The sequence below is a fragment of the Glandiceps talaboti genome, chromosome 13 (assembly GCF_964340395.1).
Source record: "Glandiceps talaboti chromosome 13, keGlaTala1.1, whole genome shotgun sequence".
Classification (NCBI taxonomy): domain Eukaryota; kingdom Metazoa; phylum Hemichordata; class Enteropneusta; family Spengelidae; genus Glandiceps; species Glandiceps talaboti.
The window spans coordinates 10,417,898-10,439,624 of record NC_135561.1 but is presented as its reverse complement, the minus strand read 5'-3'; the positions used below and the strand labels follow the sequence as shown (position 1 = coordinate 10,439,624).

Sequence of the window (21,727 nt, the reverse complement as noted above, 5' to 3'; positions counted from 1 at the left end):
TGTCTCCACTTCACTTGTCACTCCCACACATCCCAGTGCACATCATCACCCACACGTTCACATTTCAGTTTTATGAGACTCACACAGTGCTATATAATTTTGAGGAGAGTTTAGGAAATACAATGAATCGATGTGCAAATAGCTGTTGGTTGGAATGGCGACACAGAGGAAATGAAATTGAGATTAAAGAGCAAACAGATAATGAAAATTCCGCTACCTAGTCACCTACATAAAAGGTGAAAAGCAGTATATGACATTAAAAAATAGCATCATAAAAATACTGACCAGCAGAGAGTACATACAGCAATCACAGCTGAACCTAATATACATATGTACATGTAAATACATTTCAACATTACCGGTTCCTGGACATTTTTCATCAGGTAAACATTCTTTCAGGAATTCTTCAAAAGAGCTTAGAAGTCAAAAGCTGGTTTTTGAAACACTTAGAACAGGGAGGAAACCAGTTTTGTGCCATTTACTAATTTTGTGACTCTTTTGTATTGTGCAGACACACCTGTCCAGTTCTTCACTGGCATGTCGTACATTTATATTTTCTCTTTCAAATATCTTCCTTTTCACCACATTTTAAGGCCTAATAAAAAAATGTCTAGTTCCGATTACACTCAATTTTAGAGAAGGTGGGGTAGGTAGATTTTTTATTTTATTTTATTACATTTTTTTTCATGTGTGAGTGTCTAGTTCAGGTTTTCCATTGTTTTCCAAATGGTCTTTGTGTTATTTATGCCTTCCTATCAGATGTACAGCCATTACAGATCGGAAGAACAGTTTGATATTGTCTTTTGAAGTTGATGTCAGTTTCCGCATCCACTATTTCTCACAAGACTTCACAATTTCTGAGATTTTATTATTTTTTTCTCAAACAAAGTTTAAGGTCAGCAGTGAAAAACTAGGTGGGGTCGGGTAACCGGAACCTAACAATTATTTTGTTTAGGCCTAATTAGAAAAGAATTTCATGTCCTGTCCTATTTTTATTAAACACATGTGTTCCATTTAAACATTATGGTTCTGATTTCATTTGTTCTTTTATTTATGTTACGGCTATTGTCCATGTAAAAACATATGTTGCAAAAGTCAATAGGAGAATTTTGAACCTGTTTGCTATTACGGCTACTGTCCATGTAAAATTATGTTTCAAAAGTCAAGAGGAGAAATTTCAGCCTGTTTGCTATCTGAAACAAGTTCCTGCCAAAAATGTATTTAGTAAAAATTATCTTCCCATACACTTTAAGCACAATGCAACCCATTTTTTGTCTGAATGAACAGTACAGATATATGCACAAATAGTCATGAAAATATATTTCAACATCTTCACTACCAGAAATAATTTCCTGCCACAAATTTATAGATAAAAATTCTAATTTTAAGCACATTTCAACCAAATTTTAGTCAGAACTAACAACAATATTCCTTATCAATATACTGATATCAAAAAATCAGAATACACATTAGATTTTGTACAAAAGTTTGATAAAAATTGCATCTCCTATACATGTATATGGTTATTTTAGAGAAATTTCCCCTTTGCACTTCCTAGGTACTGTTTTGTAGAGCCGCATCAATCAGTAGTGAAAATACATGTACTATCTGCAATGCTCTATTTGTTGTTCTTAAACCCAGTTAGCTCATTTTGAAGGCTATACAAACAAGAACTCCAAGATTGGCATTGAAACCTAAAAGCATTTCGGTCTAATCAGAGAATAAAATAAGAGAAATTCCATCAATGAATACATCTAACAAGATAGCAGTATGTCGTAGGCATCATTGTATGCTATAAATGTGTTTACTTTTAATACTCTCAAAATGCAGTGTTCAATTATCATCAGGCTTTAAGGACCTACATCGTACATAGATAACTGCAATGACGTCTGTTCTAGTGACATCACTCGCAGCCTTGAAAATAGGCAAACCTGAATAAAGACAGTCAATCTTAGACAATGACTCCGGCAAATGTTACCACATTAACCTGTCCTGCCTAGTTAAGTGGATCTCGTTTTGGACAGATAATAACCTTAAATCATGATGAAGTCCTTCCCAAAAATATACTGCAAGTGTTATACATCTGCAATGTAGTCATCTCCATTATTAAAGAGGAAGATTTGGGGTTGTACAACTTGATGATGCAAATTTACAACTTTCAGAGTTCATCTGGACAGATTAACAAACAAGTTTAAAGTGAGGTTGTACAATTTACATAATATACATTTAAGTATTTGTAAGTACAAGTACGTGTATACTTCTGTACGCAATCATCTCAAGCCATAAGAAAACTTTTTGGGGGTTGTTGTATTTTATGCTATGACTTGACAAAGTTCATAATTTCTGTTTTTGCTGTTAGATTTTATCTAGTGAAATTAATCTGCTTTCTATCAAGTGAATATTTGTTTGTCCATGAAAGACAAAAAGGTAGGAAAGACAGGATTGATAAGTTTAAAAAATCTTAGATTATAAGTGTAACAACTGTATACAGTAATGTATGTAGTCATGTAAGAAAATATTTCGGTTGAAGGACTTGACATTACAGCTTCTAAATTTCATCATTTCTATTTTTGCAGCTTGATTTCATTTGAGTAGATTAACAAGCTTAAATCATGCGAGGTCATGAGTACTTCTAGAGTACATTTGCATAGTTATCTCAAGTAAAAGTACACAATGCCATGTCTGAGAAAGATTTTGGGTTGTGTAATATGAAGATATGACCTTCCATTTAAATGTATTTTGTTTTTCAGCACAGATTACCCCGGACATATGATAAATTCAACCCTAATTAGGTTCTTAGTAGTATAGATTTACAGAATATGTACCTTTTGCAACGAACTCTACTTGTCATTTCTACTTGGGTGTAAAAAAAAATTGTGTGGTTCCGATTACATTTAATTTTAAAATAGGTGGGGTAGGTAGATTTTTTATTTTATTTTATTACATTTTCTTTTCATGTGTGAGTGTCTAGTTCAGGTTTTCCATTGTTTTCCATATGGTCTCTGTGTTGTTTATTTCTTCCTATCAGATGTACAGCCATTACAGATTGGAAGAATAGTTTTATATTGTCTTTTTAGGTTGATGTCAGTTTCCGCACCCACTATTTCTTGCGAGACTTCACAATTTTTGCGATTTTATTATTATTTTTCTCAAATGTGTAAAAAAAGTTTAGGATTGGCTGTGAAAAATTAGGTGGAGGTCGGTAACCAGAACCAAACAACTTTATTTATTTGGCCTTATCGTAAAAGTTTGACCTTTTTGTGTGCAGTAACATTACTTTAACGTGCCATGGTATGTATGTAATATGCAACATACTTAGGAAGTTATATGTACTTTACTGACAGAACTCAAAACTACGCTTCAGTAGGTTGCAAAGATCATGCAATATAATCAGTTTTACCAATAAGCTCAGATACACTGTTATCAAGAAATGTATGCTTCATTACATTTCACCTGACAAAAAATGTTGCCATGGGCAGCAGCCATATTTGATTACTGATTGGTTGATTGCGATCAACTCTGGATCGATTGACCACAATCAACCAATCAGATATGCCAGCTGCCCCTGGCAACATTATTCATTAGTTCACAGAGCTTACCATTGAAGGAATCTGGCTGCATGAGAAGTTACACATCTGAGTACATGTACATGTATGTAGTGCCTTTGTTAAGAAAGGTTAGTAGGTAAAATCTTCCCCTGTTCTTCAGTTGTTTTACTGGGGTTTTCAACCATAATTACAAAACAAGTTATTCAGTGACAAATCTTTGCAAGTTTTTACCAAATTTCCTTTCTCTAGCTGTTTAATTGGATTCCTATACCTTAGCAAAAATATTGTTCAAAATTGAAATGTCTTCAATCAGGACTCAAAATTAACAGTTGTCCCCTGTCCACAGACTACCCATTCTTTTCATTGGGACCACCTTAATTTGCAGCTGGTTACAAGCCCACTCAGGCTACTACTCATTATGCAATGATTTATAGGATCGAAGATTTACGGACATAAAAGTATTTTAATAACACACATATCTCCAATAGAGGAACTCTGTTTTCAATTTAGGATTATCTGAATTATTACTGTCACCAGCCTTGGACTACGAATTTCTGAAATTGTTAGCCCACTAGGGCTACCAAAGAAAAAAGTTAAGCACCACCTATTATCAGTAATCAAATACACATGGAAACAAAAAATGTTTAAGAAAAGATCTGTTACACAGATTCCATACACTCATATTTCTGAAGTTTTTAGGTTTTTTTATAGATATTTTTAAATTTTAATAACCAGCTTATGTCCAACTAATTTTTTTGAACTCACCTGGGTGTGATTAACATATAATTACATGTACCTCAGTGTGTGGAAGACATTTTCTTTTCAGTACCAATCAGTTTCTGCAAAATTTATCAAAAAGTGCTTTTTTTCTCTTACCTTTTGCCACAAATCAACTTTATTCTGGACAAATACTATATAAATCATCTTCATCTATGAATTTCTGTTGAACATTGTTATTAAAAATTATCATAATTCTCAAAATTTTCCATAAAAAAACATGTCACAGTACAGCGTACACATTATATTTGATCACAAACCAATATGTCTGACATCATTAATCATGAGGTTTCAAATTCTCAAAATTTTCCATAAAAAAGTGGAACTACAGCTAGTGTACGTACAAATACACATTATTGACTTCCATCATCACAGATTATCACATCTGATACCACCTGTGATGGGGTCATCAAATGTCAAAGCTGATTTTCTGTGATAGTTTGGTTCTACAAAATGTCAATGTGCTGAAAAAAAGACAAACAGTATACCTCCCCATGAGATACATGCACCATAGACTGGATATATTTGGAAGTGCTAATGGCTAATATAGCAACAGGCGTTACTATTTCTTACTTCTCAGTATGCTAGTAATACGTCATTGAGTAGTATCAGGGTATTTTTAGCAAGTTGAATGTCAAACAGCCAGTCTAGACATGCCTTGAATGTTTCAGATTCACTGCTTAATGTAACTATCACACAAGTTTCCATTTTCAATATTCATATGCAATTTTACAAATCAGCTTTAGTTTTAATTAAAAAGAATTCACTTTTTGTACATAGAATATGGTGATTTCTGTGTCCATTTATTATGGTCAAATATGTGACATTAAAATTCAGTAACGTGTGACTGTATGGCTGGGTGGGTGGATGGATGGATGGAGAGAGAGAGAGAGAGAGAGAGAGAGAGAGAGAGAGAGAGAGAGAGAGAGAGAGAGAGAGGAAGGGAGGGAGGGAGGGGTGGATGGATGGATGGATGGAAGGAGGGAGGGATGGATGGATGCATGGATGGATGGATGGATGGATGGATGGATGGATAGAGAGGGGGGAGGGAGGGAGGGATGGTGGGTGGGTGAGTGAGTGAGTGAGAGCGAATGAATGAATGAATGAATGAATGAATGAATGAATGAATGAATGAATGAATGAATGAATGAACAGTCAGATCAATGATATGTGAATGAATAAACAGGTAATCTCCCTTCATGATGACCTTTCATACCTATGACCATAATTCAAATAGAAATGTGTACTACTTTCAATTCAAATATACTGACAATACTATATCTATCCTCTTTTGATATACAATGTACATCATGTATGTCTACCTTGAGACATGACATAAAAGTAATATTCTCCAGAGGATCTTCTTTATGAGATCTTGGAACTATAACTGTAAAGTATACCCATGCTATTGTGGCACATGCACATACAATGCTTGAATTTAACTTCTGCACTGAGTAGTCAAATTTAGCCCCAAGTGAACAGTTTAACTTTAAGCTATGTTTTTCTTTTGATTTCCTTCTGTGTAACAGTCTACAATCTTATAAATCTAGCAGACAGGACATGATATGTGTCCTGGACTACTGCTCTTTTGAGCCCCGACACTGATACATACAAATATATACACTAAAGTCTTTCAATGAAACAAAATGTAGTGGCTAGATTTGGGCTGGAGGTCGAAATACCCATCCTGTCTTCAAGTTCAATTGAACCATTTGAAGTTTTATTTCAATTTTGTGTTCAAAATTTATTCAAATTGGTCTACATTGTATAATATCAATCTCTAAATACTGAGATCAAAATTTGCCTTGGTTCAAAATGCTTTAGGGACAAAATCTGTCTCAGGTATTCCTGTCAGGTGTGTACATGTATAAATGTACATGTACATCAATTAACTGAGAACCAAATTTGTCTGAGATACTGAGTCCACGACTTGTATTCCTAAAGGTCCGTACCAGACACTGTACAACAGATGCTGATAATTAATGGCAGCAAAATTAACACCTGCCAGGGAGTTGTCTGAAATTGATGTCAATAGATACTAATTACAACACAGTACTGGTGAAATTATACCATAAAATATCTAGTTACTGTAATTACACTTTTGATTGGTGACACTACTTTAGTTTAATAGTGAGAAGCATATCCGTTTCATTATTAATGTGGAGGCAATTTGCATGCGTCACGTACACTTACATTTTGTACATAGCACAATTGGCACTATGGAATGTTGAACATTTTCCCGTGGAGGTTTTCCATTTCTCCTTTTTACGGTGCTGGTCATCTGTAATTTTTTTCCATGCAGACATACATGTGTATAGACACACAATTTTACACTAATACAGATTCAAATCAGGTTTGTGACAGGACAGGCATGTGATAGTACAGCATGTGATAGGACAGCATGTGACAGGGCTATGTTCCATGCTTGCTACATGTGCATTGTATCATACATATATTGACTCTGTTAGAAGTACCAAGGCTTTGCAAGTCAAACTACAATCTATGGCTGAGACACTCCAGCCTATTAAACACATGGCACCTGTAGGCTCCATATGAGTAATTGTTCGTGACTGCTCAATTCATAACTCCAGAAGTAGCCAGTATATGTATACGGCTAGATTAAGTCATTTCTTGGAAAGTTTATTTTTTTAATTGCTAAAAGGTGCGGTTTCTTGGAAAAAAAATGCTTTAAGACACTTTTTCTGGGAAAGTTTACGTATCTGCTAATTTAAGTAATGGCATGCGTTCAGTTTGCAGGGCTCAAAGTTCACTTTTTTCTTTGGTAGTCCTAGTGGGCTACGAAATGTAGAGAGTGGTAGCCAGGGATGGTGACCAATAATCCTATATTCCTGAACTGGAAATAGATGTGTTTTGGAAATACTTTCTCTTTGTAAATCTTCCATCGATGATCCATTAAATCATTGCATAATCAGTGGTAGTATGAATGGGCTACCAGCTACAAATTATGGTAGCCCCATGACAAGAATTGGTAGTCTGTGGACATGGAACTACTGTTAATTTCGAGCCCTGGTTTACATCAAAATGTACATGATTGTATAGCCGATATATTGTACACTCCATCGTACACATACAACACATAGGTCAAAACATGGATTATAAAAAAACTGTCGTAAGTAAATACAAATAACAAAGTTATTAATTATAGAGTTGGAGTCCTAAAAAAATATATAAAATGAACTGATGAGAATTAAATTAATTGAGCCTTTGAATACATGTATTTCAGACAACCTAACCAAGATAGCCAAGAAGTGACAATACTCCAAACCAGGTGAGAAATCCAATGAAGAAGAACACTGAACTAAATGTATATAGTGAGCTTGTGATCATTGTAACTGGATTGGTGGGCTTTATCTTGTCAACTGCCAAAGATAACCAGAAACCCACCATATATATATGTATCAAGATTACAAAAAAAAGAAAAGAGATCTAGGATACATCTGTACGTATCATAAGAAAACATTCCAGCCAGGAACTCTGACAGATTCAAACTGGAGAAAAAATTACAGATCTGTAGACTTGTAATGATACAATGTACTCTATACCATGCATGAGCCAAGTTGAACAAAAATATGGAATATAAAGTCTGATCATTCTACGTCAGGACAGCGTGTGTCTATGTCAAAACAACGCGTCACTGGTTCTGCAGTGCTGTGTTCGAAATATGAGTCAAAACGCTCAAAATTTCCATTACTTTCTGACTTTTCTTTTGCTAATACCGGTGCTGGTATAATTACATTGTATGTAATTCTCCAATATTTTTCTTCATTCAGCCAGAAAATACTCTTGACCTAAGGGTTGTCACTATGAGTCTAGCGACTTGTAGTGACAAAGGCCCCTTAGGTCACTCATATTTTTCTTGGCTAAACGAAGAAAAATATTGGAGAATAACATCTAAATACGACGGCACATACATGTACATAGTATAATTGGAATAAAGACTGCATAAATGATGAAAATTAACAATCAATATATGTACTATAGAAGTGATGTGTGACTAATTTATGTCATTAGTAGAATGAAATGATGTCTACTACAGGACATCTCATCAGTTGGCACTCTCTCACACAGCTGAGTCCTACTCACATATACAGCAAGACCTAGGTAAGGCAAGATATAAATTAAATCTTGTTTCTCAGCCACTTGCATCAACTAAATTTCCAATGCGATATATAATTATACAAAATACATCGGTACTAATATAATAACACCTAGAGAAGGCAACACATAAATTAAACTTTGTTTCTCAGCCATTTACATTTACTAAATTTCTGATAACTTGTATTATATATAATATACTAAATCATACATGTACTTATATAATATAAGACCTATAGAGAAGGCAACACATAAATTAAACTTTGTTTCTCAGCCACTTGCATCAACTAAATTTCGGATAAACCTGTATACTACAATGTACCTGTACTTCTCAGACCTAGGCAACACATAAATTAAATCTTGTTTCTCAGCTACTTGCATCAATTAAATTTCGGATAAACCTGTATGTATACAATACAAAATATACTACATGTACTACTGTGGATTATAAGACCTAGAGAAGGCAACATATAAATTAAATCTTGTTTCTCAGCTACTTGCATCAACTAAATTTCCGATAAACCTGTATATATATAAAATATAATACAATGCACCTGTACTTCTCAGACCTAGGCAACACATAAATTAAACTCTGTTTCTCAGCTACTTGCAACAACTAAATTTTGGATAAACCTGTACGTATACAATACAAAATATACTACATGTACTACTGTGGATAATAAGACCTAGAGAAGGCAACATATAAATTAAATCTTGTTTCTCAGCCACTTGCATCAACTAAATTTCCGATAACCTGTATATATAAAATATACCACCTGTACTTCTCAGACCTAGGCAACACATAAATTAAATCTTGTTTCTCAGCCACTTGCATCAACTAAATTTCCGATAACCTGTATATATAAAATATACCACCTGTACTTCTCAGACCTAGGCAACACATAAATTAAATCTTGTTTCTCAGCCACTTGCATCAACTAAATTTCCGATAACCTGTATATATAAAATATACCACCTGTACTTCTCAGACCTACATGTAAGCAACACATAAATTAAATCTTGTTTTTCAGCCACTTGCATAACCTGTATAAATTGTAACGATACCGTAGAGGAACTAGACTAGGAGATATACATTTTGTACTTCAGATGTGTGTCAAAAAAGACATTAATTGTATCAATTTATATCTAACTCATCCATTCATTCATTAGCAATAAGGAAATGAGAGAATTATTTTTAGTATCAAATATTACTCATTCATTAGAAATAAATGGAAATAAAAACATACTTTTAATGTGTTCTTGATACAACTATTGTTACACGATAAAACTGTCTTTCATAGACAAATGGAATTTTTTGTCATTAGAACAATTGAACTGCGAATCATATGTTTTAATGGCTTCCCATTACAATTATTTACAACTACATTGTATACATACATGTAGATATACACATTCACATACACCAACACACAAAGTACACAGTAAGTCATACACATATGTACACCAACACACACACAGTAACACAATAACAGTCATACACATGTATGTACACCAACACACAATAATACAATAACACACATACATACTGTTGATGTACATGAATATATACACCCACATACACACATTTGTGTATAAATATCCTATGAGAAAGAATATTGAATGGAAACATCAGGATTGAATTTATTTATCAGGACTGTTTTACTCATTATTTTTGCACTCCCACCTTTGTGTATATATACATGTATACTCTATACAATATGCTATACAATAATTATGTATATACATCCACTATACATTTGTATACATACCATACAGTATACAATGTACATTTGTATACGATATACATAATATACACATCCACATATACAGTGATACTATATATATACAATTGTATACAATATACATATACACATCCACATATACATGTACATACTATACAGTATATGCAATGTACATTGCACATGTACATGTACATGTGTACAATATATAACATATACACATTCCCATATACATGTACATCCAATTATACACACATACATGTATATACTATATTTATAGACACACTCACATGTATGTATTGTACAGAAGTACAGAAATAAATTTAAAATTCATAAAATTTATAGTTGAATTGACAATAGGTAAACTTTAGTTTTCATAAATTTAAAAATTTGGCAGATTTTGATGAAGTTAAACGAATAAGATTTCCAGAAGACAAACATATAGATAAAAGCTGTAGGCACTAATAACTTACATAGTAATGATAGTTAATGGACAAACATGCAAGTGTTCATCAGACTGTCATGAATGTTATACACGGACGTCATGATGATACAGTCCTTCAAACTAAATATCTGCAGATGCTTCTACTTTCCATTATCATAGTAAATGTTTTAAACTTCTGATTTTCTCAATAACTTCCAACTCTTATCACTCTAATGTCTTTCATAAAGTGTGCCAGGCACACGCTTATCTGCTAAGCAGACATTTATTGCAAGGTACTTGTAACCAAACACCCAAAACATTTGTACAGCCAGCAGCAAAGGATCGTGGGTGGTGATTAGGATCACTTCAAAGGTCACGACCTTATGCTTGTGCTATAAAGTAGTGATATCCTTGTTTAATAGGATACAGAACAGTTTAAAATTATACATTCAGACACATTAAAGGGACATAAACAGCATTTATGCATTTATTATATGGTAGTTTATGCTGCATACGGGTAGTACATGCATTCTACTTACTGAATCCACACTTAAAGGGGCACCTGCTGAGTTTCTACATTTTGGAACTTTTAACTTTTGCTGTATATTTAGTCAAAAGGGACTCACAGTATTCTACTTACTGAAGCATACTAAACCAAATTACAAGTGACTGAACTCAAACCTGGTATCGAGATCATATAACTTTTATAACAATTTGATGATACAATTTATAAAACATATGAAAAAATGTCCCAATATGCAATCAAATATTCTAACAATGCCAGAAGATAATTATTATAATTGTGACAGTTACGGTATTATAGAATGAAAAAAAATTGTTTAATAAGTATTTTATTGATATAAATGGATCCATTAAATTTTTGATCCAAACACAAACTTGACATTTTCAATTTTTTCAAATTTTCAAAGTACACAGTTGAAAATTTCAGGTAACAATTTTCAAGTTTGAGTAAAGTGAATCATAGGCTTAATATAATACACTGACTTATAACAACACAGATGAAAAATAAAATTTTGATTTCATGCTTGTATACTACTGAAATATCAAGGAAATTCTTGGTATGTTATCAAGTGTACCAAAAATGTCAGACAGTTTTGATGTCATTGAGGACTTTTTCACATGATTGCAGAAATTTCATGTACGGCGTAAAAAAATGTGTGGTTTTGATTACATTCAATTTTAAAATAGGTGGGTTAGGTAGATTTTTTAAAAATTTTATTATGTAAATTTTTTCACGTGTAAGTGTCTAATTCAGGTTTTCCATTGTTTTCCATATTGTCTCTGTGTTGTTTAGTTCTTCCTATCAGATGTACAGCCATTACAGATTGGAACAATAGTTTTATATTGTCTTTTTAGGTTGAAGTCAGTTTCCGCACCCACTTTTTCTTGTGAGACTTCACAATTTTCACAATTTTATTATTATTTTTCTCGAATACGTAAAAAAAAGTTTAGGGTCGGTGTGAAAAACAAGGTGGGGTCGGGTAACCGGAACCAAGTATGGCCTATAGGTTCACTTGAATATATTGGATTAAATCACCCAGCTTGTACCACTTCAAAAGTTAGTGTTACTATGTGTACCATGTGTGTTATGTCACTGACACCAATCGTTAGGACCACACTCTTCAATGGCAAAATAAACACAGACTCTGCATTTGACACGTGTCACAAAATGTAGGTGAAGGTTTATAGAAACATGTGCAGGGACTTTTTGGAGTGAGGAATATTTCAAATATATTTCAATATGCCTTGGGTGTATGTTCCATAGCATCATCAAAAGTAGAGAATTCTGTAATAATCGGTAGGTTACGTTCAGACTTGTGAATCCAGTACATAAACATATACATTACTCAACCACACAAAATTCCACTAATACCCACACTGCCATACATCATAGATAAGTCTAACATTAATGATAAAAGAGCTCAATTTTTTTTTGTATCTGGACTTTATATCTTAATGTTTCAAACAGCTCCGAATCTCATTGTGTTAGCGTCTCAATACATGTCTGTGTGGGTGGTACACCGAGATTGTTGGAATTTTTCTAGAGAGAATTTCTTGTAAGATAAGATTAATTACAAATGAAATCAAGACTTTTATGGTTATCTTGTCAAAAAGTATTTGATAGAATAACAAACTCTTACTATATTATGGCTAAAAGAATTTAAAGGAAAAATCCAGTCTGGGCTATGTCTGTTTTAGTACACTTGTAAATGATAACTGCTATCAACTTAAAGGAAAAATCCAGTCAGATTTATTTCTGCTTTTAGTACCCTTGTAGTGATTACAGCTATCAACTTTAATGTGATTTTTCAGTGATATAATAGCACCTCGGTAACTTATTCAACTTTGAAATCTTGTAAAGAAGCCCTACTGCACTTGACATGTGTTCAACCATTTTTGGTATTTCCTGCACAGGTTTATGGGAGGAAAAATCCAGTCAGACTTATTTCTGCTTTTAGTACCCTTGTAGTGATTACCACTATCAACTTTAATGTGATTTTTCAGCGATATAATAGCACCTCGGTAACTTATTCAACTTTGAAATCTTATAAAGAAGCCCTACTGCACTTGACATGTGTTCAACCATTTTTGGTATTTCCTGCAAAGGTTTATGGGAAAACCTCTTGTGATGACATCACAAATACCGCAGTGTTGCAGCCAACCTTTTGAAAGAGTGGGACATAGTGTCCTGAGACTCTCATTTTTCTGGGTCATCATAGATTTTGGGGGGACATCATAAGAAAAGTGTCAATGGTGTTGTAGCATAACTGTACAGTTTTTAGAAATATTTACCCACATGTTGATCCATGCTAGATATTTGCTGAATGATTATCCAGTTGCCTATCCAACCCTGTTGTTATCTATGCAATATACATGATCATTTGGCTGTTGCTATAGGTGTGGTCATGTTGCTGAACATATTTGCATACAATTTTAGTGTGGGTCATCTATGACCCATCACTTCCAAAATTGTGGGTCAGGTCCAAAAAAATGTGTGTCAAATGATCCAAAAACCTCCTCTGGCTGCAACACTGAATACCCTTATTACTTTGTCTTGACATTCGGTAATTGTGGTAAAAACATACATGCAAATAAATATGCAAATTAGTGTGTATGCAATTCTAGTTACGGCACACGTAAGTCACAAGGTAGTAAGGATGGTAAGCAGGTAAAATCTACCTGAGTTCTCTCGTTATTTTAGTTTTACCAGGGTTCCCTACCAAAATTATGGTACAACGTATTGGAAACTATGTCAGTTTTACCATATTAAATTCCCCTTTCTATTACTGGGGTTGCCACAACCAAATTTCACTTCTCCTATCCCTTATTTTGTCATGACACACTAAATTTTCAATTCTTCTCTCCTTAATTTATACTGTGTTGTGAGTGTCACATCAAATTTTGCCTTCCACTATCCCTTTTTAATTACAATGTCTTGAAACACCAAATTTTTGTTTCCCCTATCCCTTAGCACATGTATGTCATGAAAGCCCAGTTCCATCTCTTTTATTCAAAAACAAAAAGTCATGCCTTTCATTAGCAAACATAATAAGCATATCAATTTAGTATGAAAGGAGGTCGGGGCATAATTACACTATTATAATTTCATTCATTTTCCTTGACCTCTCCCAGGGTATCCAGGTCAAACTTTCTCCATCATCACTCAACAAACTTTATAACAAGTCAATTTAATGGCAGTGACAAGCTAAATGTAAGACATGAATAATTACATGGAGAAGTACAAGTGACTTTTACATGCGTGTGTTGAAATCATTGTCAGTTAATCTCTCTGCTTTAGAGCAGTTATGGAGTAATAGAGTATACCCTGAATATAAATATAACATATACATGTAGAGGACTGTAACAGCTCTATTCTGAAATGGTTTGCAGCTGGTGGTGCACTCATTCTAGATAGGTCGCAGTCAATTCCATTTTGCAGTTATAATTGATCACGTCTGCAGTAGTGTGTGAAGCTGCATGCAGCACGCAATCCAGCGAAAGTACTTTTGGAAGTCTTGATTATACATTATGACCGACGTCGCAATATTGCTCAAGATTATTTCATTTTGAAACCCTGAATACAACTACATGTAATATATATCTACATTGTATAAGGTACATATTTCTTAAGACAGAAACTTAAAAATGCTTTTGCTAGATCACTTGCCAGATGCCGCTGCATGCACCACATGTATGGTGAATGCAATCAATTACAACTGCAAAATGGAAGTGGCTGCGACCTACCTAAAGTGAGCACACCGCCTGCAGTAAAACATTTTGAAATAGCACTATTGTACTGTTTTCCATCATAATTCATATGCAATGTAATTAATGAATACATATACCTCTCATACTACTTTCAAAGCATGTACATGTATGCATGCATACACACACACATACATGTATATACATGTACATGTACACGCATAGTCATGTACATATACACATATACATACATACATACATACATACATACATACATACATACATATTAACATACATACATGTACATACATACATACATACATACATACATACATACAGACAGACAGACAGACAGACAGACAGACAGACAGACAGACAGACATACATACATACATACATACATACATACATACATACATACACATACATACATACATACATACATACATACATACATACATATTAACATACATACATGTACATACATACATACATACGTATACATACATACAATGTACATACATGTACATACACACTGACACTGTTACATATACACATTTACAAACAAGAACAGACACCTCAGCAATGCCTACATGTACATGCACAATATCACTACTAAACCTCAGTAACACATGGCGTATGACTGTTAATACTAACAATAAATAACATGATCAAACTTACAATCAATTGTATCTTTATAACTATAAACAAAATATTTCAACACAATTGTCTCCCATAATATCAAACTGAAATGTTTATAGCTACCTTTATTATATCCATTTATAATAAATGGTTGAATTTAACATCAGGAATCTAGGTTACTTGGCCTGGTGGGTCACATACCTGTACTTTCATTGCCATGTGATCTGCCTCTCTGAGAGATTTGTCATAAGACAGTCTGAGTCAGATGAAAACCATATCATGGTAATAAAGCTTACATGTCAAATCTCTACTAATTTTTTAAAAGTCTTCAATGACTTCCTTGAGCCTTTTTCTCAATCTTGGTACTCACTTCAGTTTAACCTACAACCTAGCATACCGTATGATTCATTTCATCTTGGTTTATTAAGTAGACTGGGAGGAAACCAATGTGCTGGAATCCATGTTATCCTGTTCATATGCAGACACGTACATTGTATGGTGGAAGAAGTCTTGAAGGAACATGTCTTCCAAATTAAATATTTCAAGATGGTTCTATCCTTTTCTCTCAATCTTGGTATTTACTTCAGTTAAGCTACAGCATAGCATATGATTCATGTATTGTTACAGTAAATTGGGGAAACCAAAATGCTGGAATACATCATGATGTAATGTCCTGTTCATATGCAAGGTAGAAGGTATCTTGATGGAGCATATTATCCTCCAAATGAAGTATGTGATTAGTTGCTATTTAAATTTTTCTCAATCTTGGTAATCATTTCAGTTAACCACAACCTAGTGTGTGACCCATTTTGTATTGGATTGGAAACCAATGTGCTGGAATACATGTACAATGTAATATCAATTTGAAAACCATGATTCAAATAACTACTCAGGTTCAAGTGGTCGTGGGAGAGACCCGAAAGACAGAAAGAAAGCTATGAAGCCTGCGCCTGGAAATCTTGACGCTGTGCTTGCCATTCTTCGTAAAGAGATGTATGTTCATATGCACATGATGGAACAAGTCTTAGAAGAAGCATACCATGTAGCCTCGAAATAACATCTTTGATTGACTGTGTCTAAAAAAAATTCTAAATCATGATCCTCTTTTCTGATAACTATTCTTGCCAACCTACTGTATGACTCATTTTCTTATTGCTATATGCTTTATTAAGTGGATCGTAGAAACCAATAAGTCAGAATCCATAGGAAACCTTTAAGAGTATATAAATTACAGTATATATGGTCTCTTGTAAAAGACACAATATATATATGCATGTGATGAGGAACAGCTGAGCCATACATTTTTTTGTTTACTGCATTATTATTACTGAATCAGATTTGAAATAATGTAGATTCACCAGAAAGTTACAATATATACCATTTTCTTTAAAAAGAAAGAAAGTAAGAAAATGATTGACTTTGCTTAATAAAGACTCCAAAGATAGTTTCCGGTGACTGTCTTTCAACTTTTTCTCTCTCAATCTTGGCCCTCATGTCTGCTAACCTTGCAGTAGATGACTCATTTTCTTAGTTCTAAGTAGATTGAAGAAACTGAAAGCCTGGAATCCATGCTGTGTGTGTTTACAGTTAAAAACACTGAATTATGACTCAAAAGGTGCTCTGATGCCATGTACAATGTAGATTAGACCTTCAATGATTGTCCATCTCATGATCTGAACATCACTATTCTGACATTTAGGTCACTATTTTTGTTAGAGGGTGGGGGTGCATGGGAGGCGGTGTGCCCTCTAAGCCAATTTGACGTGCCACTGAGCACACAATTTCTAGTGACGTACCAAAATTTGGTGTTCCCCTATCTCTTACTATGTGGTGACTCACAAGAAATCCCAGTTTTCCTCATTTTGACTCACAACAACAAAATTTGGCTATCATTAGAGGGCACACTGATGGGAAGGGGTAAGGGTATAAAGGTAAAATCTCTATTTACCTGACTCAGGTACTTTAATTACTTGGTTCCTATTAGAATCATTGTACAAGTTATGAAATAGCATACTTATTACAATTTTTATCAGATTTACAATGTAGTCAAGTTTTCGAGAAAATGACCTTTAGGACTTACAGTATAACTGACAGCTTACACATTTCAAAGCATAATTTTATAAGATCAAAGTTCGTTTTTTCCATTTATACAAGTCTAATGACAATTAAAGTAAGTATTATGCAATCTATTGCGTGGGATGCTAAAGGAGAAATGTGGGACTTCACAACCTTAAAAATATACTTTTCTTTTCAAATCAAAGTTCACCTTTTTTTTCATGAAAATCTGATGACAAAGCAGGTATTATCTTTTTATGTGACATATTTGATAACGATAATAAAATAATGATTAATAATAATTATACAATCTGTGGCATTAATGGGATGATGAGAAGAAATGTGAATCTAAGAAAAATGATCTTATACATATAGTTTTGAATAAATCAAAATTTAATTCGTAAAAACAAATGACAGTGTTTACTATTATTATGCAATCTGTGGCATGAAATTATGAGAAGAAATGTGAATCTGAGAACTGTGACATGATCTCAACATGTAATTTCCATCAAATCAAAATTTACATCATCAGTTCTCTGTTACACAATTTTCTTCTCAATATCCCACACCACTGAATATATAATACATACACGTATATTTGCTTTGTTATTAGATTTTTATAAACAGGAAAGTTAATACTTCACTTTGCTCAAATCAAAATCAAATTCATAAAATTGGATAACAGTTCTAGTATTACGCAATCCGGGGCACGGAATGTTGAGGAGAAAACCAAGAACAGCTGATCTGACACATCGTTTTTATCAAATCGAATTGATGAATTCTGATGAGAGTGCAAGTATTATGCAATCCGGGGCACGGGATGTTGAGGAAAAAAACTGAGAACAGCTGATCTGACACATCGTTTTTATCAAATCGAATTGATGAATTCTGATGAGAGTGCAAGTATTATGCAATCCGGGGCACGGGATGTTAAAGGAAAAGTGTTATTAATTGACCTTCAGTGAGTCATTACATAGTAGAGTCATCTACATTATCATCAACTTCCCAATCATTATCACTATCATATACAAACACCTTCAAGGTACATGTATATAGTCAATGACTCATTTCCTACTCACTGACCACTACACGTAGTTACACATGTATTTACGCAATACCTAGCGGAAATATTACGAAATTTACAGAAAACAGATATCCTGAGAGTACTCTTCCCTTCACGTTTACTTTTATTTTTCACTGTGTCAATGGAAAATGCATGCTCTTCCGGAAGCTTAATGAGGACACCAGGAAGGAATAAAATTTCCAAGTTTGCTGCAAGGAAGTAGTTTTTTTTTAATAGGAGTACATGATGTAATGTTGGGGGTTTTTTATCATAGTTTTTTTCATGGTTTTTTCCCATGGGCCAAAGTTCAAAATATTTTATTTGGTGTTCTCATAAGCTTGCATATATGCTCTAGCTGGTAAAAATGATATTTTTTTAATCCTCTTTTTCAGCTTTTACATCTTTCTTTGCTTGTTTTTTTTCCCATTAAGCAACCCGTTCAACTTGAAGTATTATCACCACTCTTCTAAAGCTCTTCCTAAAATCTTGAAAGAAGTTTAGGATAGACTACACACACACCTGTGTAAGCATATTCTTTATCTGTACAGAAAGTGAAATTACACAGAACTGTACATGATTGTACAAATGTACATGTAATGTTAATCCCAACAGGAAAGGCAAAATGTAAATACTTTGAACTGTTTGTTGTACATAGGAAGTAAAAGTACACCTGTAAGTTTTTATGCTATTAAATTAAAGTCTATTGGAATATACAGGAAAGTTAAGTGCAATACGGTTATGTAACCACATCCGGCCTGCTTTCCCTTTCCCTTCCCCTACATGCAAGTGATGGACTTAATGATGAAAATTTCATAGACGTAATCAAAAAATTTATAGGTTTATCTCTAAAGAACATTTATTTAGTGGGTCTCATGAAATCAAATGATGACCAATTTTTTCTTGATCAAAAACAAAACCTTTTCTTTCTAAGTTAGAGTTTGTTTCATTCATTCATTCATTCATTCAGTCAGTCAGTCAGTAAGTCAGTCAGTCAGTCAGTAACCCAATCAGTCTGTCATTCATTCAGTCATTCATTCATTCATTCAGTCAGTCAGTAAGCCAATCAGTCTGTCATTCATTCATTCATTCAGTCAATCAGTCAGTCAGTCAGTAAGCCAATCAGTCTGTCATTCATTCAGTCATTCATTCATTCAGTCATTCATTCATTCATTCATTCATTTATTCATTCAGTCAGTCAGTCAGTCAGTAAGCCAACCAGTCTGTCATTCATTCATTCATTCATTCAGTCAGTCAGTCAGTCAGTCAGTCAGTCAGTCAGTCAGCAAGTCAACCAGTCTGTCATTCATTCATTCATTCAGTCAGTCAGTCAGTCAGTCAGTCAGTCAATCAGTCAATCAGTCAGTCAGTCAGTCAGCAAACCAACCAGTCCATCATTCATTCATTCATTCATCTATTCACTAATTCATTCATTCATTTATTCATGTATCATTAGCAACATAAAAAGTGCTTTTGCCCTGACAGTGTAATATTCAGTTACTTTAGTTTCAGTGAATGTTGTCTAGACAATTTATCTTTTTAATGATTGGAAGACAAACATATAACTTGCTAAAATAACTTCTTGAAATAAATTGAATAATAAAGAAAAAGTAGAAAAACTCATTTACCAATAGACGGCTTTCCTATTACGATATGACCTCTGAGTAATACCAAATTTACTAGTAATTTTGTTAAAAATATAACTCAGAACATGTATGAAGATTTCATGACAACCTAAAGCTTCGAAATCATTAGATCTTGAGAATGTGAGTCATCCAGTGAAATTTTGTTTAGCTTTGCAAATTTTCAGGCAAATGTAAGATGTATGTTTGTCATATAAAGTTTCCAAAGTTTTGGATAGATTCTCATTACAATGCATACTAATTTGAATATTGATGATGTTGAATCAGCGTTTTGTTAGCAACATCTTAGAATCGACCAATTTGATAAAGTTGAATCAGTATATTGTTAGCAACATCTTAGAATCTACTAATTTGGTAACACTGAGTCAGTACTTTCTAACATCTTAGAATCTACCAATTTGATAATGTTGACTCAGTATTTTGTTAGCAACATCTTAGAATCGACCAATTTGGTAACCATCAGTCAGTATTTTCTAACAGCTTAGAATCTACCAATTTGATAACATTAAAACAGCATTTTGTTGGAAACTTTACCATTGTGACTACGGGGAGAAATCTAATAAAATCACATTACGAATGTGTAGGTGAATCCAATATGATTTGAATTATAGGTTGCAATTAAGATATTACACATAACACTGTAATCAGTGATCTTGTAGTTTGAAACACTAGTACTGCATTGTACATGTACTCCCAGTGTCCGTCCTGTAATTAGGCAGACAAGGGAACCCATCGGCAGCAAATTACTGAATGTTATCAAGACCCCAATTCTTTGTATAGCAATGAACTGTAGCACAGTAAACAATAGTTTACTACTTGTAGATGTATTCTTTTATTCAATCAATCAATCAAAATAATTTGTAGAGCGCCAAAATCCAGGCAAAGTTCTGTTCAGGGGCACTGGATGGTTAATCCACACCGTAGGCTTTACAAAACAAATGTGTCTTCAGTTTTCTTTTGAAACAATCAATAGTTGGTGCAAGTTTAATGTCAGTTGGCAGTGAATTCCAGAGCTTTGGAGCAGCATAAGCGAAAGAACGTCCACCGTAGTTGATTTGCTTGTAACTTTTTGTTATTGTACTTATAGTGCTGTAACTGTCACCTGTCAATAACTGTATTGTTTTATACTTATAATAGGGTTAATGAATTTGGTGTGAACTGGCCATGTGTGGACACAGTGTATTGTCCATTAGTTACCCAATAGTGATGAATTGGCAATGTGTGGACACAGACAATGGAAGGGAATCTATACATAGCCAATGTGTATAAACATGTACATATACAATACCAATCAGCTTGGCATGCATACGGATCATTTTGATGTGATGCCGCTACATTTCTAGTGTACATGCATGAGAATGTTTTTTGGGGGAGTACATGTACATGTATAGGGGAACTCTCATATATGAATATACATCATACTAGAAGTTACTGCATCACCCGTAAAGATCATTTTGCTGTGATGCTAGTTACATGCATGAGTACAGTTTTTTTGA

General features: G+C 33.8%; 1 protein-coding gene across 1 annotated transcript in view; it reads right to left on the bottom strand.

Moving 5' to 3' along the window:
- The window catches only part of LOC144445091 (regulating synaptic membrane exocytosis protein 2-like), a 170,730-nt gene that overhangs the window by 133,122 nt on the left and 15,881 nt on the right, over positions 1–21,727 (bottom strand). The window lies entirely within an intron of this gene.